This window comes from Magallana gigas, chromosome 1, assembly GCF_963853765.1.
Source record: "Magallana gigas chromosome 1, xbMagGiga1.1, whole genome shotgun sequence".
In the NCBI taxonomy this organism is placed as follows: Eukaryota; Metazoa; Mollusca; class Bivalvia; order Ostreida; family Ostreidae; genus Magallana; species Magallana gigas.
In genome coordinates, this window is record NC_088853.1 from 27,943,227 (window position 1) to 27,969,120 (window position 25,894).

General features: G+C 32.8%; 2 long non-coding RNA genes across 2 annotated transcripts in view; both read left to right on the plus strand.

Moving 5' to 3' along the window:
• The window catches only part of LOC105336714 (uncharacterized), a 408,324-nt gene extending 399,987 nt beyond the window's left edge, over positions 1 to 8,337 (plus strand). The window contains exon 4 of the long non-coding RNA XR_010707486.1: positions 8,325 to 8,337. This is a non-coding gene — a long non-coding RNA (uncharacterized lncRNA). The remainder of the gene's footprint in view (positions 1 to 8,324) is intronic.
• A 14,128-nt stretch (positions 8,338 to 22,465) lies between these two features.
• Positions 22,466 to 25,312, plus strand: LOC136269880 (uncharacterized). Its single transcript, XR_010707459.1, has 3 exons — positions 22,466 to 22,662; positions 23,057 to 23,138; positions 24,848 to 25,312. It is a non-coding gene; the product is annotated as an uncharacterized lncRNA (long non-coding RNA).
• Positions 25,313 to 25,894: the final 582 nt, after the last annotated feature.

Here is a 25,894-nt window from a genome sequence, read left to right on the forward strand (position 1 = left end):
AAAAAATACAAACCTTAAACCGATTAACAAATTGAATCATGCATTTTTGGTTCATTATCTTTATTTTGTTTAAGAACCGGATGAACTGAGAGAGAGAGAGAGAGAGAGAGAGAGAGAGAGAGAGAGAGAGAGAGAGAGAGATTTTTTTCACCGATTAATTTATAATAGGAAACAAACATACTTTAATTAGTTTTATGCACATATTTAGATACAGAGACTGCGCTCATCCCTACAATAATTTTGAAACCCCCAACAAATTATAAAGAATTTTATAACGGCAATCTGTGTCCATCGGAGCGGTGCTGATGATAGCGATCTGTGTTTAATGGAGCGACGATTAAAACCGCCTGGAACACCCCCCCCCTTCCTTGGAAATTATATTATCACTCGGTTGACCCCCTTCCATCTCTATAAAAGAGCTTTTGCATTTAATATGTGTGTTTATTGTTCAGCTTGATCAATATTGACTTAAAGGCCACTTAAAGACAGTGTAAAGGCAGTGTAAAGAGAGCGTAAATGCCACTTAAAGATGCTTAAAGGTGGCTTAAAGGTGGCTTAAAGGTGGCTTAAAGAAGTTTGGACATTAAGGACCTATAAGCACTTGCTTAAAGGTGACTTAAAGGCGGCTTAAAGGTCGTATAGCCTTTAAGCTCCTTTAAGTCACCTTTAAGCCACCTTTAAGGACTTGCTTAAAGGTGGTTTTTCGTCCTGTGTCTGCAACATCCACTTTGGGTATTCTTTATGCTTGCTGTTAGTATGTTGTTTCTCCCCTAAGGCCATAATTCGAATTAGTAGTCAAGCAATTTTTGGTAAATCCTTAATAAACTTTGTGTAGTATCCGGCGAAGCCTAGAAACTTGCGTAGATCTTCCGCAAATTGTTGACTTTGCTGATTTTGTCTGGGTCTGGCCCTGTCTCAGCCCCTTCCTTGGAGACAACGTGTCATACATATTTTACTTTTTCTATCAGAATGAATATTTCATGGGGGAAGTCTAGCTAGGCCAATACTGCCGGATACGCTGAAAAACCTTTTCTAATCTATGCATTTTTTTGTAAGTAGAGGAAAATACTAGTATTAAGTTATCTAGAAAATAAAGCAAATTTGATATGTATATCAACAAAACATTGTTCTTGTAGCGGTTGATACATAGTAGGGGCATTGGACAATCCGAAACCAATCTTATTGAATTCATAGAAGCCTAAGGGCCCAACGGTAAAAACGGTCATTCTTTGTGTGACTCTTCAATTTGATGATATCCTGACTTCAAAACCACAAGACATATCTTGTAATCCTCGTTTACATAAGGATGCAGGGTTGCCTCTATATCAACATCATCCTGCATGCAGGTTTTAGCAGACAGATGGATCATCACTGTGAATTGTATCATGGAATTTTTTTTATCCATATATCCATTGATAGTAACATTGCTGTTAGGAGAACTAATAATCCTGGTTGCTTTTTCATTCTTTAAAAGTCCCAGTGCATACCCCCCCCCCCCCCCCACCCCCAATTAATATACACCGGAATGCTAAGTACCAAGGTGTATGCAAAGCTACATCATCCTGTAAGAAGCTAAACCAAACTCCTCTCTCGTTGTGTCGATAAGGTTCTGTATAATGTTGGTTCCTATAAGTATTGGTACATGCGAGCTGTAGTTACTTGTTGGGACAACTGAGAATAGACGGTCATGCAATTTATCTAATTTAGGAATGCCTAATGCAGTTAGATTAACACAAACATATCTTATCTAAGGCATATGCCAACATAAGATAAATTGATGAGAATCCTGCAGTGTCATTGACCGTGGAGTTGGACCAAAGTATTGATAAGACTTTTCAAGTTTGCTTTCATAGAGAGTAAAGTAAATCTGTGATGCCATTACCCATCGGGTGGTATGAAGTGGTTCAGGATTTGTAGATGCCTCAAATAAAACATTAATCTTTAATGATAATACTGCAAAAATTCGTAACTTGGTTTGAATGAAGTTTTTCTGAAATCACATAAAATAAAATTAAATCATTAAAAATAGTTTCAGCTGTTTCTCTTGCTGTCTCTTTCTGGTAGGGTCTGCAACAAAGAATAAGTAAAACGATCAGTTATAAAGAGAATATTGTAAGTTCCTCCTTTGGATGGTTCTGATTTTCAATATTCTATACAAACTAACTCTAAAGGTTGTGATGACTGAATGTTAACCAACTGTGTTTTCTCTGCGGTTTTCTTGCTCTTCACACATCGTTTTCAGTTGCTGATCCAGTTGGCTACATTTCGCTGCATTCTTGGCATTAAAATAGCAAGAGATGCTCCAAATCTTTGATATACCAAAATTAACACCAGTAATACTCCTTGGAACCTCTTGATGTCCTAGGGAGAAAATTACACCCATATTTACTTAGATAAATTCCAGTGATACCTGAATGACTGAACTTCAATGATACTAGAATGAATCCCGATAAATCCAAATGATTACCTGGATTGATTATATTTTAGAGAAGCTGTTGAATAAGGTTTATAAGTTTCATTTGTCTCTTCTCAGAATTAAGTGTTAATGGTATATAGAGATTTTCTTGCGCTTAGATTTTTATTGGAGTTCAGTGGGTACAAATAAAACATCCGTTAACAATAGCCACGTGACCTCTGGGACAGGTGGGAGGGAAGGCGGGACACATCGGCGAGGCTGTAATAAAACCGGACAGATTTATGGTAATGTGACTCAAATACACGGGCCGTGAATTTCATGCTGTTCCGTGCTTTTGGAACTCGGTGAATTAGTTAAAAAAAACTTCGATAATCAAAGTGAAAATTTTTTTTACACTACCTGTCGTTGAAGATGGTATCTTGGTCGGACTGCTTGTTTGGGGGGTTGGTATTTAATTCTTTTTTAAACAATGTCAATGTTAGAAACGTATTTTGATAAGAGATAAAGCATACCAGACCACACGAAAATGTTTGCCGTTTTCCGGCTGGACTCAGGGTGAACTTAGACGTATTAGACGTTAAACAGTAGCCGTACTTAGGAGTATCAAAGGCGTACATGGAAAAGCTTTGAATGTTAGACGGATTCCATCTTATTCATAACCGGACCTTACCTCAAACCTAAGCCGTATTTTCAGCATCTAGCCGTTTTCTGTTAACGTTAACCGTATTATTTTTCACCGCCCGTTTCCCCCCTTAAAATCATTAAGTATTCCTTCTTAACCTAGCTAATTGGCAATTCTTTGCAAGTTATAATATTAAAATTACGGCTAAAACTTGGCAAGGAAAGCAACAATACCAACAAGTCATTGAGAGGGTGGCAAGCTGCCTTCTTATATATAAGCTGTCCTAGTTTGAGCATTGAGAAACAGCCTGATAAAAATAAAAACTATCTCAAAAGCAGAAGGACAATGGACATGGGAGACTAAAAAGTAGAATGTCAGTCATATACCAATTACATGAACCATACCAAAATCAAAGTTTTGAAAGGTAAGGATTGGATCTCTTTTTATTTGTTCACATTGTTGAAAGATATTCTTTATAATCATGATAATAACAAAAAGGTATACTTATACGTATATTGATATATTTATATTTGATCGAGTGTTTGGTTATAAGTAATGCTTTATCAAATTACATGTATTCCTTTCAGAATATGTGAGAGAAGTATTTTTAGTGATGCAATTACCGAAAAGATTCAAGGAAGATCTGAGCTACTCTAGAAACTTTTCAAGGATTCCCGTTTGTTTTAAGGCGGATTTTTATTACCCGGAATACGCTTAATCTCATTTAAATATTTCGAGCCATATACCGCCCGGACTCCACCCTGAATCTGTGATATTAGTTATACATTCAGAGGAATGAGAGAGAGAGAGAGAGAGAGTATATTCCGGAAAGAGAGAGAGAGATTTACTGCATGCAGATGTGCACGTGACACATCCAGTCATTGCATCAATTTCCTTACAATCCACAGGACATAGCAATGTAATGATCTGGTCACATTTACCAAGTAAGGAATTCACACCGGAACTGCCCGAATGCATGGTAAAAGCTTAAGCCGAAAATCATAAAAAAAAATAATTGACATTTTGCGAAAATTTGAATAGTACAATTATTTACAAATGCAATCCATTGAATGTGTATAGTATTAATTTTGGTTTGTTTGAATCAAAATGAAACTGGAATATCTCAAACAATGCAAAATATATTAAATACACTAAAAATCCTTACATCCGGGACCGTTTGTCCTTAATGTTGAACATATCCGGTTCCGGTTGACCTGCGCTTTGCTGCTGATGACTGATGTCAAGATAACCCGTGGCGTCTCCGGGAACCTTAATGTTGTAAAGCCCGGAAAGATCTGCTGGATTGGACACCGAGAGACCGAACAGTCCCAGGAACCTTTTTTCTAGCGGATATCCTTTTGTAAACCAGAACATTGTTCCTTGTAAACGCAAAGCTTATTTATTGTAGGGGAAGTGTAAATGCAAATTCAGGTCTTATACTGTTTAAGGCGGCCGATTTGGGTTTTCTTTGCAGAAAAACTACAATATCAAAACTCATTACTTTTTAACCATATGTCATTTAAACCAGTCTATTTGCGAAGTTTCAAGAAAAATCGACCGTCTGGTTTGTTTTAGGGACCATCTCAAAATAGAGTTACATTTACTGTAGGAATATATAGGAAATATTCAATTTTCCGCACTTCGAAACTTTTTTTCTCAAATTGGTATATATGATTAGTAACATCATTTTTTTACTTAATATATGAAAAAAACTAAATTCTGGGCCGCCTGGTTTGTTTTAGAGACCATCTTAAAATAGAGTAACATTTACTATAGGAATATATAGGAAACTGTCATTTTCCGCACTTCGAAATTTCCTTACTTATATGAAAAAAACTAAAATTCTGGACCATCTCAAAGTATTAAAATGCACCACATTTTGCTTTATATACGAAGCATTACGTATTAAGGTTGGTAAAATGTACTCCTACAAAGTTTCATTTTATCATAACGCACAAAAGCGCAATGACAACACTCCCCTACCACACTGCAGACAAATCATTTAAAAATAAAAATTCTCTTAAAAAATCTGAATATTTTTTTCCGCATTTTGTCCATTGTGTTTAATTTAATAATGATATCGTAAAAAGTTCATATGAGGTATAATTCCACTGTTTTATACTAGAATGCGCGAAAACATGCGTAATGAAAATTAAAGTCGACCTACTAAAGATTCCATATTACATGCAGTTGATAGTGCACATAATTTGGTACGACAAGGCAATGCATAATGCATAAAATAATGCGAAGTAATTTAGTTGGTTCTCTCTAATGCATGAAAACCAAATAAACAGATATTAACCACCCCTCCCCCTCTCCCCCACCCCCCCCCCCCCAAATAAAAGAAACCCTGTATTCTTTAATATTCCTTCCATCCAAAATTTCATTATATATATAAAATCTAAAATTTTGCTTACAATAATAATTATGAATTTGACAAACCTTTAATAGTAGGAAGAAAACAGAAGAAAACAATGAGTTTGACCTCCATTGGTACACGGAGTTTAATAATAATGATATTTCCTGACAGAGATATGATGTATGGTGATTACGATAAGGAACACAGGTGAACATTACCAATTGGTAAACAAAGTAATGGGTGTCGGAATATTATCGTTATATAAATCTAAAGACTATCTTAAGATTTGAAGAATCAAACGACCTGCTACATAGCTCCATATTTGTAGCTGACTAGTGGTAATCAGGTTGAAATGCCTTATAGTTATATAGTTCCGCACATTCAAAGGTCTTTAACGAAATATCGATTCATGTCGTTTAATATTGAAATTCAAAGCTAGTTTGGTGCAACACAGGTAACTGTCATTGAGAAGAACCGGTTTACAATTATCACTTCTGTAATGAACCATTTACGCAACACCTTTGAGGTCTCAACAGGGAGCTTAGGGTTTAAAAGTAATTACAAGTTTCGGTTTCGGGTATATGTTGAGACTTGATTTATTGTAAGAGGACGTGTAAAACTGTGTGTTTAGGAAAACTCAATATGGAACTCTGTACAACACTTTCTGTTTTATTTTTTGGATTTATTTTACTTCTGTCTACCTCTCGTCTCTTCGAAAGTGTAAGTTTTTTTTTATTTTAGCGAAAAACCGCATTTAATCAATGTAAAAGCTAAAAATATTAATATGTGTTTTACGGATCCAATCCCTCCCCCGGCCATTGGCCTTCTCTATCTGCACATGTATTTAAAATCATGAAACGATAAACATCTTCAAATATAACTTCTTTCTATAATGTGTTGCTGGTGAATGCATGTTTAGGCGGGCTATGCTGAAAGCAGGGCCCGGGCTATAGGCAGGCAATTCGTCAATTTTGCTATGAATGGCACAACTTCAAAAGTAAACAAAATAACGAACAGCGTCAAAGTGAAAACTTCCGCTCTTTTAAATATTTGCACAAAAACCCATGTTTTGCTAAACGTAAACTGTAGCTAGGAGTGTTTTTGTTGATTTCTTATTAATTGCATGTTTTAAAAACAAGACTATGCATTTTGGACATATACAATGCACATGCATTTTCATGAACTACTTTGCAAAGCATTGGTACTTGGCTGCACATTGAAGAAACTGATTTTATATATAACGTTTGTTTCAAAATTAAATGCTCTGTTGATTTAAATCTATAAATTGATTAAGGCTTATTCATGCTAATAGCCGCTTACAAAACTTAGTCGCTCTCCTACGCTTTGTCGACATTAAACGCATGAGAGAGAGAGAGAGATAGAGAGAGAGAGAGAGATTTAAAGGAGCTCAGCTATCAGTACTTTGATTTTAATACTGTGCACGAGATTGGTGCATGGAACTTGTAGTTTGCCTCGATATTGTACACACTTTAAAAAACAAGACAAGGATTTTAGCATTAATGCGCCCCATGCACAAACACATACACACTTTTTCGATTTACACACAAACGTGCGTGGGTGTCTTTGTAACAGTAGTGTCTTTGGAACCTAAATTAACGTAACACCTACCCTTCTTTGCGTTGATTGTCCCAAATGTTCATATAGAGAATTTCTAAATATGGCAATACTAAAGATATATAATTATAGATATAGAGTATTGATATAGTACTATATAATTCTTAATGATTTTTTACGCAAATAATGAAAGAAACCCTAAAGTAAGAAAAAGAAAAAAAAATTCCTTTTTCAGTTATTCAGTTTCCCCCAAACTGTACCAATGTGGTTTGTTTTTTGTAGTGTAAATCGTGATCTATTCATTTTCTCTTCTGTCTTATTTTTCACCATGCTATTTCACCTTCATATTCATATAACTGAGTATTAGTGGCATAACTTTATTTTAATGAGCTTAAGAAAGTTAAAATATATCTTTCGAAACAGTTGTTTTAAAATAAAGCCAATGTAACAATTTATGATAATCATAAAGAAAGCATTTAACTCTTAAGTGGATTTAAAAAAGTCTTTAAGAAATACGATTTATAATCTCTTCATGTGGGTTGGTGTAAAGTTGCAAAGCAAAGTCAGCATTGGTACTGTACATAGTATAATTAATAAAGAACATAATTGTCACCGACAAGAAGAGAATGAAGCAACTTTGAATAAAGGGGCTTTGTATATCTTGCTTTTAGCTCGACAACTGAAACTGAAATTGTGGTCGACAATTAGAAATGCACTACTGAGTTTTTAAATAAATCATGATTGCGTTTGTTCTTTGATTCAAAAGACTTTTCATTAGCCTGCATTTGTTTTGTTAAATGATAAATATAAATCTAAAATCGTTCTCATTTTAATAGTAACATGTATCAGATTTTTATTTTCTTAAAATATACCTACTACTTCATTTACTGTACAGTTTGTCGGTTCAAATAGCTGAATCAAAATCATTTGTCTCACTGTGTGCTTGTTTTGACTTTTATTTTTACTTTATTGACAAAGTGTTTTAGAAAAAATCAATGAATGAATGCATGGTACCATCAGTTTTGGAGATTGAACTTTATATAAGAATATGTCAATTTATTATTGCTAGAGTCTAATGGCAACACAGTATCGGCATCGTTCCATACCTACACACATTGATTTGTAGAGTGTTAAGCATTTTATTATATAATTGATGTAAATAACTTCTTTCCAGAAAAAGTTGGACGGTTATAAATTTCCAGTTTACTCAGCAAAACACTGTCCAAGGAATCAAACAGAGTGGATCCAGAGATCCACTGCTATCAACTGTACCGAGAATAATGGATACGTGTGTCTACCAAATAAAAGCAAAACGGAACTGTTAGAGTTCTGTTATGCTTATAGATTCATAGTGATAGAAGAAGGTAATCACCACAAGGTTTCATACAGAATACAAATTCATTGTTAATGTTTAAAAAACAGTTATGCAAAAGAACTTCAAACCCAATGTTAAGGCACTTTCTTATAATTAATTTTTTGACATATTGTTTACCTAAAAATAATTCATCATTGCAGGTAAGTGCATTCTCTAAACGTAAATTAAACCAATAAAGTATGACTTAAAATTGTTATTTGTAAAGGTGTACATATTTTCTTAACATGTAAAAATAAAGTAAAATATTTTTAAAAAATGTCTTATGATATTTTTATAATATAAAGTATGCTTTAACCAATTAAGGAATGAAAGTATGCCAGGAACCTACTGGACATCGTTGGTATATGTTTTTATTAATTAAAAGCACAGTACCAACATCTTATGATGTATCTAAATGTAGTAAACCTAATGGTTTTTTTTAGGGATTTGTTTATATTTGAGCAAGAGAGACTCAGCTTTATATTCATACAACTGCAGCGGTTTCTTATCCGGATGTCCAACCACTTCTTATACGTCAGATAAACTGTTTGAAAGTATGCATCACAAATTAAAAAGATGTAATCATTCCCTCTGTAACATCGAAATATATAATTCTTTAACCGTTTTAGTTTTTCCATTAGAACTTTACAAAAATAGTATACAAACACTGCAATAAGTGTTTAAAGCAGTAACCTATTTATCTTTATTACAGAACCTGATTGTGCATCTATTAGTAATGGATGTTTTCTTGCTGAACCATCATGTCAAAGGTAAGACTCATTAAGTTGTCACTCCTTTAGTTTAAAAAAGTTGTTCCCAAATACCATATGTTAACGTTACTATATTTACATTCCACATATGTTTTGCATTTAAAGCTACTGCAGATATAGCACTATAACACAGACAGGGTACTAAAAAGTTAAATCACGAGTTTTAATTGTGACCTCACAAACGTTGAACGCTGATAAATACAACGTCACAAGCGAAAATCAAAGATCATTCTTGTGGCTGTTACTGTGGCTCTTCCATTAATTTGAACTTACCCATAGGATAATACAGTAATTTGAGGTATAATTCGCATTTGCGTACAACGCAAGAAGGTAAAAAATTGTAAATATAAGCATTAAATCCTTATTTTTTGAAAGGTATAGTCTCATAACTGCAACGGTGTGTGCAAACAAATTTTCATAACGCGCTAACGCGCTTTATTCAATTTGTATGCACACACCGTTGAAGTTATGAGATTGTATCTGTCAAAAAATAAGGATTCAATACTTAAATATTTACATTCCAAATATTTTTTTTTTGCATGTAAAGTGTGTGAAAAGGTGCTGCAGTTATAAGACCGTAACACACACAAGGTGCTCAAAGGTTAGAATGACTAGTTTTATTATGACGTCACAAACGTTGAACGCTGTAAAATGCAACGTCACAAGCGAGAATCAAAGTTCACGCTTGCGGCTGTTACAGTGGCTCTTCCATTAGTTTGAACTTACCCTTAGAATAAAACAGAAATTTTTACCTATAAATCACATTTGCAGACAAGGCAAGAAGTTAAAAAAAATGTAAATATAAGCATTAAATCATTATTTTTTGAAAGATATAGTATCATAACTGCAGCGGTGTGTGCATACAAAATTTCATAACGCGCTAGCGCGCGTTACTCAATTTGTATGCACACACCGCTGCAGTTATGAGACTTTATCTTTCAAAAAATAATGATTCAATGCTTAAATGTACTTTATTAACAAGAACAACGTTGGTCAATATGGTTAATTTTATAAATCGACTCTTGATTTTCCTGATATGTTGGTGTCTGTTTACTCTCAAGCTACACTTCTCATCCTCCATTGATATCACAATGTATTTCTTTTCGTTTTTGTCATATTCAGTTGTATATGTTTTACAGGAATATGTTCCCTTTAAGTTGAAATTACTTTGAACTTTAATACTAGTATTTGCTCTATACATATTAAACTGACAATAAACGTTCCTTATTCAATTTTTAAAATCGATGATATTGACTACCTGTAATAAGGTAAAAAAAAATAGTAAACTGATTACATTTAACAAAAGATTTATACGGCATAGGTTAATAACTATTTAGGCCTAAATTGCTTTATGGAAGATTTGATCACTTACCGACTCTTATTTATATCCCAATAAACATCCAAAAATGATACCTTATTTCTTAGATTTGTTGCAAATAATGACGATAACATTGCTCCATACTTTCGTTTTTGTGAAAACTTGAACAGGTCTGGTACACTACCTTATATGGATAGCATTATATAACACTTGACAGTATTTTTGGCAAACAGATTCTCCAATCCAGTGAATGAGTTGCAATGCATGACGGTCTATAACGTGTTTACGATTCAACAAACGCACGTGGTATTTGTCTGTTTTATACACAATATTTAATTGCTTGCCGGAATGATTGTACATCTTGATTTTTACTTTAGAAGGTAAAAAAGGAAATATTACGTACCATTAACTTTGTTCCATGCTCACATTAAAAAATACTGTTGTTTTAGTTGATTAATTCAGAAATGATCAGTTTCAAACGACTGACAAACATACGCATACAAGTACAAACATATTTTGATAAGAAAAAAACCCATCACATTTGTGTATTGGTTACTTTATCATTGTGCACTAGAAATAAATACAGGTAACTATATATTTTTAACATACGTAAATAGCCATTGTAGTAGAAATGCACAAATATACAAACGCAGAAGCGCAAGCTATATGCAGCATACAGTAGTTTGTCCGTTAAGACATTCTGATGAATGTCCCGGAAGAAAATATCAACGCGCGTTCTACTAATGTTGTCCCAAATATGTGGTATCACGTGAAAAAAACCCAGTACCCACTGCTTTTAATTCAATAGGACGTACCTATACAACTTCTTTCTTTCCAAATGTGTCACAGTGATTACATAGTTATGAATATAAGTAATTCATTCCCATCTACAATTGAAAAAAATGGATTTAATTGTAGTTGAACTTTAATGGTGTTTTTAAAGTAGTTCTTATCATGAAATACATCCCCAACCTCTATTAAAACATTACTTCAATAGTGGTTGTATTTCAATAGTGGTTGAAAAGTGATTTTTCTAATGAAATACATCCCCAACAACTATTGAAATAATTTATTTCAATAGTGGTTTTATTTCAATAGTGGTTGCAAGGTGATTTTTCTAATGAAATACATTCCCAACCACTATTGAAATAAATTATTTCAATAGTGGTTTTATTTCAATAGTGGTTGCAACAAGTACGTCCCCAACCATCATTGAAATTATTTATCTTGATAGTGATATTCATTATTACATAGATCTATAATGATATATAAGCTATAAATTATTTTTTAATATGCAGGGGTTTTGAATAGAAGTTCTGGCAATTTACAACGTTGTCTTCTAGTACAAATAATTTACAATTTCCATAAAACATGATATATCTATAGAAAGAGAAAGGTAAAGAAAAGTATGAAAACAATTCTATATGTTAATCTGCGAGGATTGTTTATTTCTGCACAACAGTGAAAATCCTAAAATAAGTACATTTACATCATAGTCTTGATTACTATTACCATAAAATATGCAAGTCTTCAGTACCTTAATTGTGTATTTGAATTGTTTGTTAAATAAAAACAAATGTATATGCATGTTTATCTGCGAGAATTGGTTATTTACTTCTACACAGCAGTGAAAATTGTACCATAATTGTGTATTTGATATTATTCGTTAGATTTCTTATATTTCAAAATAGTTTGCAAATATGATATACAACTTCTTTCTTTCCAAATGTGTCACAGTGATTACATAGTTATGAATATAAGTAATTCATTCCCATCTACAATTAAAAAAAATTGATTTAATTGTAGTTGAACTTTAATGGTGTTTTTAAAGTAGTTCTTATCATGAAATACATCCCCAACCTCTATTAAAACATTACTTCAATAGTGGTTGTATTTCAATAGTGGTTGAAAAGTGATTTTTCTAATGAAATACATCCCCAACAACTATTGAAATAATTTATTTCAATAGTGGTTTTATTTCAATAGTGGTTGCAACATACCTCTCTTTTGAACATTGACAATGGGGTATTTAAATAGATTGATATAAGTCCTCATATGCAATATTTTTTAAATGTGAGCATAGAAATTGAAGTTCAGACGACATAATTGTCCATATTACTTTAATAAATTCTGAAAAGTCATTCAAAATGAGTTTCGAAAAGACAATTCAAAATGGTATATATTTTCAATACGCTTTGTATACACTGAAACTTGTAGTAGCCCACAATGCCTTGCAACTCATTCACCTGATTGGTTTGTCGATAAAAGTAAACAGATGCCTAATTTAGTATGCAAATTTATGCCGACGTCACAAAATATAGTGGTCTCGACCTGTTGAAAGCCGTGTGGAATACATGACGTAGCAAAAAATAGTTCAACAAAGTTGCAATTATTTTAGTAGTAGAGTACAGTATTCTTAAATGTAGTCTTTTTGTAATCGATTGTTAAAACTAAATATAATGTAATTTGATACAGTAAGAATACCAAATGGATCTTTTGTGTTTTATAAGTGATGTTTTTGTAACAGGGATTGCCCCTATATCTTAATTGATTGTCTATTATAACTATTTCTCGTCGTTTATCAGGTCTAGGTAACCTCTGTTTTTTGAGGACAAATTATTACACCTCCTGATATATTTATTTTAAATGAAGGTCAATTAACGCTTTTTATACAAAGGAATTAAAATATGACAAAAAATTGTCATCAAATAATGAAAACAATCACTATATTTAGCTTTTTTAAAAATTAAATCGTTGATGAAGGAACTATACATGGTAAGAGTTTTTAAAGCCATATGATAGACCATTGCTTACAGAGTTAACAACCACCTTTGTTATCATTATATCTCACCTGTCAGGTGAGATATTCACCTTAAAAAACAAATTTCTATACGAAAAAAATTGTTCTCATAGGAAAAACAATATCCCTATAGGTAATTTGAAATTTCCTGTCGGAATACAAGAACATTCTATAGGAATTTCAATTCCGATAGGATTTGATTAAATCCGATAGGAAAACTTAATATCCATAGGAAAACTACATGTCTGAATCAAATTCCTACAGGAAATACCATTCTCCTACAGGGAATATAATTCCTATAGGACTTTTATAAATTCCTATAGGATTGTTAATATTTCCTGTAGGAGAATCAATTCTCCTATGGGAATTATCATTTTCCTATGAGACATTAATTTTTAAAGGTAAATACCTTACCTGTCAGGTAAAATACACTAAAAACAAAAGTGGTTATATACTCTCTAGACGATGGTCTATCATTTGGTATAAATGGATTTTCCGAAACTGCATCTTAAGCGGGTGCAAAACTGCCACCTTGGCACTGGCATAATTATCCGGCAAAGTGTTCCCCCAGAATTTTACCATTTTTTAAAATTCCGGGTATAATAAAATGTTATGTTATAATTTAGAAGAGTTGATAAAGAATATATTTTTTTACATATTTGGTTGATTTTTTTGCACTTACTTGCAGTATATGACGTCAGAAGTGACTCTGTTTCTATAATTCAATCAAAATTAGTCGAAAAGTGACATTTTTCTTATCTTTTTACGAATGCTTGAACCAGGACAATTTTTTTTTCACTTATTAGACTTGGCTAGATACATCTCTGATTAAAATATTTTTCTGGTTCAAGCATGCGTTCTATGTTTCCTGAAAGAAAAACTGCTTGAAAACAAGCTTTGTTATGCTAAAATGCAAAAATGGAGGGAACAGTTTGTCTTTACAATATTTCAAAATTGTGGGTACTTGAATCAAAATGAACATAAAGTTTAAACATCACATATATATCTGTACAAAGAAAACAAAGAATTACAGTAAAATAATGCTATTCCTTTTAGGGGGCCATTTTAGGCCCATACCATATATAGTCCTTTAAGCATATTTGAATATATTCAGTCAAATTATATCACATTATTGAAAGTATTCATCATTAGATGTTATTTTTAATGATGATTTTTGTTTGAAAATGTTTTTTGATTTTAGAATAAAGTTTAAGCTAATTGTTAATTTAGGAAAAACAAAAAACGAAGTTTGACTAGTCTGTTTATGAAAAATACCGATTTTATCCATACCAATGTTTAACGACTTTCTGGAAAATCATATTCAATTGGAAGCAGGACATTGCTTGGTTCACGGTTATATCGAACACATTTATAGTCAATTAACGTACAGCAAAGCGATTTTCTTTCCACGTGACTTAATTACATGTTGTAAACTTGATCAATATAACAAACTACGCTTATTTTATTTACCCTTCCGTGCTGGCACTTCGTTGTAAGCGTGTTTTACTCATTCAAGCTTTACAAAAATACAAGCATAGCTACAAGGATATAGAATGGTAATTCATTTGCATCGTCCTTACAAAACCTAATTGCACATCAATAGGTAATGGACGATTCCTTGCTGAACCATCTTGTCAAAGGTGAGACTCATTAAGTTGTCATTGCAACGAAAATTTAAAACATTTTATTTCAATCACCGTATCCTTGCGTAACAATGTACAGGGTTAAGTATAAATAAATAAACTCTAACCCCAGATACACCGAAAAAAAGGAATAAAGGCCATTATTAGTTATCCAGGTCAATCAAGGGTAGACGGGGTATAAACCCCGGGTTGTATTCCATACATATATGGAATACTACCCGATTCAAATTCCCCGTATATCATTGATTGGACCTGGATAACGACTTTAATTCCTATGTTATAAAAATTTTAAAATCATATTGTTTTACCAGTACTTAGCAACCTGAAAACCTGGTCCAAGATAAATTGACGATAAGTGAATAAATCAAACAGTATAACATTTTATTAATTAATCATTATAGACAATATGTTTTGATTCAATTGCTAAACATGATTTTTTTCTACCCATCACCCAGCTGTAACTGTAAACAATAATTGCACTGTGACGTCACATGATTCAGCAGGTGGTACGGGAATTCACATCCGGCTTGTTAACGAATCATATCTCGCGTTATAGTTATAGGCAATATAGGAAATAAGAGAATACCGATATTGTAAGTACATTTAATGAAGAGTTTTGCCATAATCTATTTATACAAAGCAAGCCCATACCGGCGGAACCCAAGTAACACTACCCGCCTACAGGGGTGACCTCCCCTGGTCATTTGCGAAATAGTACCCCCACAAGCAACTGTTGTGGAAACAGTCCTACAGGGATGACCTTCCCTGGTCATTGGCGCGATAGTGCCCCCATAGACAAATGTTGTGGGAACTGTCCTCTAGGTGCCCACCAGAGTGTCTGCCACAACTAAAGGAAGAAATCAAGTTTTAACTCAGGCCCAAACTCTAACATGCCTCCCCTTGTAAAATCAAGCTGGGGATAACACACCCAACAGGGGTAGCCCCCTGACCTGACCCCTGAATCCTCCCAGCACTGAGGATGAATACCCTCTTCCCAAGGCCTAATTTTTTAGACAGACATTAGAGGAATCCTCTTCATGGTAATCTCCGGATTCCGCCAAATGAACATGTCTCTAAAAGTTTACTCACCATTAAATCGCGGTGAATGAGTATGCTCACACTGTATATTACCGGTATTTCACACCAAGTCTTACCATAGGCATGATAAATGTTAAAGTGCACTGAAAATGTAACAAAATTGATTGTATAAATATTTTGTTGTCATCTGAGAATACAGTGATGTTTGATGATGAACACACCATGGTTCTAATGCTCCCTTGAAGGCAATTAACGGAACAGCTCCTTCTGTGCAAAATGATTGTTAGTAGTCTAATGACCAGACCCCCCTCTAGAAATTGATTTACAGCACGATCTACAGCTTTGCGTGTGTCATCAATCTTGTAAGCTGGTTTTGCATTGTGCCAGTACAAACGTAGCAACACAAATCACCAAATAATAGTCATACCTGGAACCAACACTTGGCAGCGTTATAAAGAACATTTAAGGCATCTTACTCTTCACGTTTTGATTTCATCGCGCAGATGATCAAACTTTTTTCAATAAATATAATGTTATTTATTCCATCATCACAAAAAGATTATTATACCATAAATACACAACATTCATAAAGAAAAAAAGGTTGAATTCAAGACACAGAGAAGTCTTTGGGGGAACTGCTGGGTTTTTTTTTCGTGCGGAGGTTTTTTAAGACGAAAATGACAGAAACAAGCAAAATATGAATTTTCAATATACTTTTCCTTTTATTATACTTTACTCATTATTCATATTTTTAACATGTGATCGGTTTGTATCATATTCTATAGATTTTGTGTGACATGTACAAATTTAAATCTTGAGAGAGTGATAGACCTATAGCATAAAATCATGTAAATATATAGAACATGTCTCAATTTTTAAATCCAAATCTTGCGCGAATTATGACTCATATAAAATTATAAATATTCAAAGAGTTTTTATTCCAAATCAAATTGTAACTATCATAGAAATTGTCTGTTTTAAGTGCTAAAGGGTTGAGCAAAAATTTATCCAGTTTTGTACAAACATTTTTCGGAAGTCCTCTATTTAGTGTGACCATTGTGCATAATTAAAAACAATATTTGAAGAAATAAGTCTTATTAATCATAAATACTTATAATAAATCCTTATCAAGCTAAAAATTACATTTTAGATGCAATAATGTCAAATTAGATTGGCCATAATCTGACCCCTCATTATTGGGGATGCCCCTCATTGCTGCCTCTGTTGCAGTAATACCCCAATATGAAACGAATGAGACTTAAATCGTTCAACCTTACCCCCACAGAACTACAATGATTCATCAGCAATATGAACATCAAATCTAGCATAGGTGGAAAATGTGTAAAGTATGTTTATATATAGAGTCATCTGATCTCCCTGCAAATAAAAAAAATCGTCCAAGAAATGTATGATGTTTTGATTACCAATTTCTGGGATGTTAGCCATTGTAAAATGTTCAAAACTTGTTATAAGAGGCACACGAGAGCTAAGTAACAAAGGGAATGCATTTGTCAAAAATATAATTGTCACCTAACTTATTACCTAAAAAAATCAGTGTCTCCTAAATAGATGGGTAATACACCAAATGCACTCTTGAAGTTAATTTTGGCCAGTTATTTGATCATTAGCACCGCTTATCTATATTCCTATATTCAACCTTGCAAATATCTGGGTCAATAAAATAATTTACCGAGTTAATATCTGGTTAGGATAGGTAATGAATTAGACAAAAATCACCGTTCTTCTTAGGTACAAGGCCTACAGGTGAAACACTAAACGTGGGGAAAGGAATTACGACACAAGGACGAGCCATCCTACCCAAGCTCACATTCTTTCCTAACTTTTGCTGCAATATTCTAGGAGAATCCCTGGCTGATTCAAGGTTTTTTTGCCTCATAATAAATTCTTGGTCTGGCATGCTGTAATGGAAAACTGAAATTGAAACCTTTTATCAATTGAAATTTGTCATTCTGAATGGGGTAATAATCCAACCCATTACATAGCTGATTATAAACAATGGATGTTGAACCCAGACTATACAGAGGGATGTGCCTGGCAGACTAACTTTTGCCTCGGACAATTGGCTTGAGGATGGGGTCCTCCGCAATGTTCACATCTGTGTCTAAACCTACAGGGGTTGAATGGGCACGATCCCCTATTAAAGGCTTGCATTTGCCACTGGACCTAGCTAACTGGTATTTTGACGTGGTCTGTCCCAGCGCCACCAGAGCTTAACCCCGGATACCGAGTTCGGGTTCGTATCTCTGGGGAATTGTGGAAGGGGTATCAATACCCAGTATTACCTCCCATCGTGGCCCTGTCCAATGAGTGTGTAGGTGACTGTTGTAATTGCGCAGGTAAAATTAGCATGACCGACAACTCGACATGTACAGTCCTCATGGAGATGTCGGATGACGTTACATTTTCAATCTCAATTGCTCGTTTTATTTGGACCAGCCCAGATGACCATGTCGATCTTCCAGCTGCCAATCGGGTATTATGCATGTATTTAAGCATATCTTGGGCTTTACCCGGGAACTTTTCGAGATAAATTGACATGAAAATTGTGAATGCAGTATTCCAGGTGTTCATGTAGTTGATAGACTCAAGGTGTTGTTTTTCGATTAAAGGTTGTCTATTTTAAGGTGTCCGTCTGCCGTGTAATTGTCGAATGATAAATCAATATCTAATAGAGGCTTACTCATACGAAACGATGTGTAGTTTGAATTGAACAATTATGCAAAGTCGTCGCACTTGCACGGGAATTTAAAACATTAACACAAATAGGTGATTTTCACAAATATAGTTAGGTGACGAAAAACCTTAATTCCACTCTTTTAAAACTATGCAATTTCTAATCCATTGCTTTTATTGCAAAATTCTAATATTAGTAAAACAATCATGAAAATTATGCCCTTAAAGCATTTGACGCATGTTAAATGTACATGTATGCTTGTGGATTTGCAAGATGATGTTTTTATCCTTTAATATAATTTAAAGACAGCAAACATTAATTTGTTTCAATTGTATGATGAATTATTCTCTGTTTTTCAGTTAACATTCGCTAATTTTTTTTAATTATAGTTTGACGGTAAATATTCTAGACGATGCATACCATAATAAATTAGACCAAAGCAAGAACATGGTTTTAGTTGGAACAACATTTGGAGTGTTTATCATTATCTTTATAATAAGTTGCTTGATAATGAACCAGAGAAAAGGTAAGCGTTTGTTAATTTTTCTTAATACATGTACTTTTTTGTCTTTTAGAAGTGTTTTTTTTCAATCTTTATCGATAGGTTTAAAACAAATTCTTTATTGCAATTTTCTTCATACTAGAGGTGAAAACAAAACCTGTAAATAATCTGATATTTGATTCATATTTCTTAAAATTTTCTCAAAACCATCATAAATCATTAAAAATATTTTCTTGCGATACTCTAATACACTTAGCATTATAGAGTGATCTAATAATCAAGATTGGGTTGTTACAAGGCGTGTGTCTATATGCTACATAGTACATGTAAAACGACACCAACACACTGATTTACTAAAACTCATTTCCCTTCATCTTTTCCTTTTACAATATCATTAACTCATATCATGCTTATAAATACTGTGGAATCATTAAAATTCGTGGTGGCTCAATTTTCGTGGAATTCGTGGGTAGCCCTCTCCCACGAATTTAAATCCTCAACTAAAGCAATATTTAAAAGAATTATCTTTGTTACTGAAACAGTAGGCTACGCATCCACGAAAGTACATCCCTACGAATGAGCAAAACATTCATAATCCACGAAAAGTGTCCCCCACGAATTTAAATGATTCCACAGTATACACTACACCGCAGTTAATTTTAAAAAAGGAGCATTGAAAACATTGGGCAAATCAAGAAGGACGTTATGACATTGAAATCATTGGTTTGAGATTTGGTTCATAGAATTAAGCATATAAGGAAACAACCACATCTTCTTACTAATCAACCTACATAATGAATAATTCACACATTCTTTCAGCAATCACGTGATGATCACAAAACTTCAACATCTTCAAGATCATTTTTGTGTGAAAACGATGGTATTTTTATTCCCAAAGTTTCAATCCCGGAGAAGTTAAACTTCAAAATCATGATTTTAACACTGCCAAAAAATCACAACCTGTTTTTTAAGGTTTTTATTTATAAATTTATCCAAACAACACTGTAAAATTAAAACAAACGGAAAAGATCACGGAGGGTTTATTAGGAAAAGGTCGACAAGTTTAAACTGTGATAACTTTAATTTACAACAGACGACCTGCTAACAGACAAGACAGGCAAAAATAATTAATCACAAGAAAAAATGTTTGCATTAAGTCTTCTGAATAGCAATGTTAAGAAACGTATGATTTATTAACGCCAATCCTACAGAAGTGGTCTAGGACGGTGGAAATCAGAATTTGTCCTTCCAAACAGAGAAAACACTTCTCGAAGATAAGAAAGTGGACAAAATTAGTTAGGGATCAAATATTTACTCAAAAAAATATTTTCATATTGCGATTTTTATTTATGAGAACAAGGCTTTATTAGTTAAAAAAAAAGAACTTTCAGTTATACTGTCAGTTATACGATTCCATACTTAAGTGACACGTGTTCGATTAATTTGCGGTAACTCATCCAAGAATACTAATACAGATTTTGTCATATATTTATCTATAACTATTAATAATATTTATTTAAACGTACATTCCTGTTGGCGGACATTTTGTCACGTTCTTTCACAATATTCAGCGTGGGCATAATACGATTTCTTTAAAATTTAAATGCGGCGTACATAATGTAAAGACTTTTAGAAACTAGGCAACCTTTTTTAATTGCAGACATTATGTTTCGACATACAATTAGGTAGGCGGACATTTTGAACAACGTTCACAATGTTTAGCGTGGTCATAATACGATTTCTTTTAAATTTCAGTGGCGGACATAATGTTACGACGATTAAAAAATAGCACTTTTTAAAGGGCGTATATAGTGTTACGACTTACGATTGAAACATACATTCGTGTTAGGGATGTTATGCCATTTTATTTTTCAATGTTAGCTTGGTCATTATATAATCCCTTTAAAAATATAACGGCGGACATAATATTACGACTTTTGGAAAAAATGTGAATATTTGAAATTGCTTATGTAATGCTATGACATGCATTACAGTCGGCGGACATTATGCCACAATTTTTAAAGCGGCGGACATTATAAAACGACATTTAGAAAATTGGAGTGCACTAAATAATGTCGGACATAAGATTTAAACATGCATTCCTGTTTGCGGACATTTTGTCCAGATTTTTCACAATTTTTAGCGTGTGCATCGTGTGCGTTAAACGAACTAATAGTCTATATAATGCGGCGTACATAATGTTCCGACTTACGATTTGAACGTACATTCCTATGTGCAGACATAATGCAATAAATTTTCGCGTCGGACATGATACGATCTTTCCGAATTTTTGACGGACATACGTTTCAACGTTATGAGATAGTGTGTACATTTATGTATATTGATTAATACGATCATATAATTCTCATTCTGAAAATAATTTCAGATCAATAAATGGCAAACATAATATTACACAATGGGATAGCAAATATTATATTTAGAAATAATAGAGAGAGTAGTGTGTTCAAAACTGGTGGCGGACATTAGCCCATACATTTTCCAAGAACAATGCTGACATTTTTAGCGACGTGCATGCATTTAATACAATTTCTCTGAAATTCGAAGGTGGCGGACATATGGTAATGACTTTTGGGGGAATATACGGAATTTTTGTAAAGGCGGACATAACAATGATTTTTTTCGAAAAAAGTGGCGGACATTTCGTGATGGCGGACATAACGTGACCATTTTTTCAAAAAGGTGGCGGACATTTCGTGATGGCGGACATAACGTGACGATTTTTTCAAAAAAGTGGCGGACATTTCGTGATGGCGGACATAACGTGACGATTTTTTCAAAAAAGTGGCGGACATATTGTGACGGCGGACATAACGTGACGGCGGACATAACGTGACTCAACAAACATGCAAACAATATCTGATAACTTATTATTATTGCATTAAACTGTGCAGTGTTAATCTAACTCAAAATAACTGAAATATATAATTTAGGTCTTTCAGAAACTAATTTCATTAATAACATAGGTACTAAAAACACTAGAGTTATATTGAAAAAAAAATTATTTAAATATACCCGGCACTCAGGTACTTTAATTGTTTTTGACATCACTTTATACATACAAACTTAAAGAAGTGAAAGTAAAAATTAAAAAAAAAATGTAACGTTTTTAGAAAATCGATTTGGTCATTACTAGTAACAGCAGTAGATAATATTGAATACGAAAATATTCAACCTCACGTTCAAATATGTTCTAAACTCCTATAGCTGTTAATGAAGAGTTAGATAAGTAAAATTATAATGAATTTATTCCTCTATCTTTCTAAAAAACGAATTTCATCAATAATTGGCAGTACATGTATAAGTCTTGAATACTAGTAATGTTCACTAATTAACACTGTGCAATTCTCATACATACTAACAGTTTTTGAATTGTTTTGACGTTACTGTGAAACTAACAAAGAAACACCTATCATTCTATTCCAGAAAACGCGGCCTGTGCCAAATTGGATGCCAAACATGGAAATATGTACAACAATCTTAAGGTCAACTTAGATGACCTTGAAGCCCCCAAAAGACAAAATATACCTGACTATGACAACGTATCAATAGGTTTGTCATTTCACCAGCTGTTTAGATTAGATCTATCAATACATCTGTTTAGATTATATCTATCAATACATCTGATTCCATGTTTCATAACATCTTTGAACAGCACTCACTATATTAGTTTGGTCTATGTGTTTGCCCTGAATATCAAACAATGTTAATTAGATTATCCAAACATTTTTGGCCACATTTATTTTGTAAAAAACTTCTTCTTTTTTTCATTTGTGTATATATATATATATATATATATATATATATATATATATATATATATATATATATATATATATATATATATATATATATAATAGGTCTTGTGGATTAAAAAATGTAATACAAACAGGTCAAAATCAATTTCGATGAAAACAAATAAACAGTCAATATGGTTCATTTGCAGATTCTACAAGTTCAATTGATTCAATTGAATTCGAAAAGAGACATAATAGAGAGTTGTTTCAACAAGATTGATTTAATTCAAGGTAGTTAGGTATATATTTTTTTCTTAAATCTTGGAAAGCATGCGGTTAAATTGGTTACAGGAGAAGTTGGACGAATTGAAAGTAGATCCTATTTTTTTCAGCTTTTTCACCTTAGCTGTTTTATAAAGATACTCTATGACTAAAATTCTGCTGTTCAAATTTATTATGATAATCCTTGAAATGACAATTGTTCAGCCTAAACAATTGTATTTAGATTTTTAAGAAAACATAAAAGGCACAGAACATCAAAAACATTGTCCTTCTTTTATGTTTATTTGCGTTTTTAATGAAGATTTCCTTTTTTTTAATTGCTACTTGTCAAGTTCAGCAAAGTTGAACTTTTTGGAAATCATAAATTGATATATTTAAATTATCACCGAAAAAACTGTCTTGATCACTCTTTCAGGAATGGTAACTGCTAGGTTTGGCATATACCTTTGTAATGGCATTACAAGATACGTCATTGAATGATAAATCTCGATTTTCTAAAAGTAAACTACTGCTCAGAGACCTTCACCTTTTTCCTTTAGAAAGAGACCTTACCTTTCCCTTTAGAAAGAGACATTTACCTTTAGAAAGATACTTTACCTTTAGAAAGATACTTTACCTTTAGAAAGAGACTTTTACCTTTAGAAAGAGACCTTCACCTTTACATTTAGAAAAATACCTTCACATTTAAAGAGACCTTTACCTTTACCTTTAGAAAGAGAACTTTACCTTTAGAAGGATACTTTTACCTTTACCTTTAGAAGGAAACTTTTACCTTTCGAACGAGACCTTTGCCTTTACCATTAGAAAGAGACCGCAGATATGTCTAGGGTTTACTTTTAATGAATACAGTTAAGATTATTTCAAGTAATTACTTTCTGCCAATGTATGTTTTCATGCTGTACGGGACATTACCTTTTAAGTCATTCTTAAGCCGAATGATAGGTGAACAATTTGATTACTTCTTGATAAACTTAAAAACGATACAGAAACGCTACTTCATGATAAGCTTTACTTACATTTCGCCTTAAAAGGTGATTGCACCAAATACAATTAAATAAATATAATTTTCATGTTTATTTCATTTATCAATCTTTAAGTCCATTTAAGGACTTTTGCATGAAATTGGTACTGGTGATAAAACTTGCATGAAATTATAAGGAATGAATTGATTATATTTTCATAGATATAAGCTTTCTTTACAGCATAACATGATTCAGGACAAAAGTTGATAGATTGTTTTATTTTGCTTTGTTTTTGGTGTATTTTTTTTCAAAGGAAAACAAACACAATGCAATTTTTTTTAACGTATTTTATGATATTTTAGTTTTCTGAATTAATAAGTAAGCTTTGTTTAATTAGAGCATACTATTACTTTATAAAGTTATATTACAGGTTTTTTTTCCAGAATGATAATAACCCTATAGTTTCTGAAGATAATCATATCAGAAATGTGTTGAATGCCCCAATACATAATCACACAATTATAGTCATGCATCAGTAATATACGCACGGTGCTTTATTTATTCATCACATAAACCACCATATCAGTATACATAGGCAAGCAAAACATAGTCTCAGTTAAAGATTTGATTTAAAATTTGATTTGTATTCAGTTTTTGTAAGATCAAAAGTGTAATTAATGTCAAAAGCAAAAGGCTAATGGTTCTGAAAAATCCCTATTATGTTTATTCATTTATCCATTCTTTTTTTCTCTCCAGAATCTGGACAATTGATTTCATCTTCCGACAATGAACATATACTACCACCAAGAGATACAAACTATGACAGTGTTAAACCCCATTCTTTTGTTAACATCAGTGATCCATTCCCAACAGGAGACAATATTCCACCTCAAACGGAAACAATGCAAAGTGTCATTCAATCAGAACTCGACGACATTGCTGAAACAAACAATGACGTAGCTGACATTACGTCATCATCATGCGCAGTCGGAAATAAACTCTCAGAGAATGACGTCACAAATTTGTTAGATGAAATTGCGGATTTGTCATGATTATGACTTCATTTTGGTTTTGTTTAATTTTCTGGGGGTTTTTTTTGTTTGTTTTTTTTTTGCTGCTCTTGATAATAATATAGCTACTGACACGAAAGAATGTTTGGTTATAATAAAGAGCGCAAAAATTGTTTTTTTTATGTGTAACAGTGCTTTTTACTCGTTTTTAATGTATAGTTGTTTAATATAATCTTGCATATTTTATTGAATGTTTCTAAATTCATGTTTCCTATTTGTGTCTTGATGGATGCACATATTTCAGCTTTTGTTTTGTTTGAAATGTTCGTGTGTTTTTTAATTTTCTTAAATGTTTTTAAAAAAAATTGTATGTTTAATCCTAGATGATATTTTGAGTGTTCCATTTGTGTGTAATATGCATCCTTACTGTGCGTGTTCTGCTAATTGCAAAAAATCCTACTGTCTAGATGTTTTTGATAATGCAGTGAGTGATTGCTAATGGTGTGTCTGTATGCTGTAATTTCCTCTGTAATATATATTCATTATATCTTTTAAATAACTCGAAACTGTGAAAGCATGTTAAAGTATGATCAGCAAAATTTAATAGTAATATTTAAACAGCCTACATTGTTGTGTCTGAAATGGCTCAGTGGTTAGAGTACCTGACTAAGCTAAACTTATTTATCAAGGGTTTTTATGTTATGGGCTCGATACCACAAACATTTCTGGCAATATTTTCTTCTTATCGTTAAATACATAAAAAATACTGAATATAGTTAGAAATTTGTGCTTT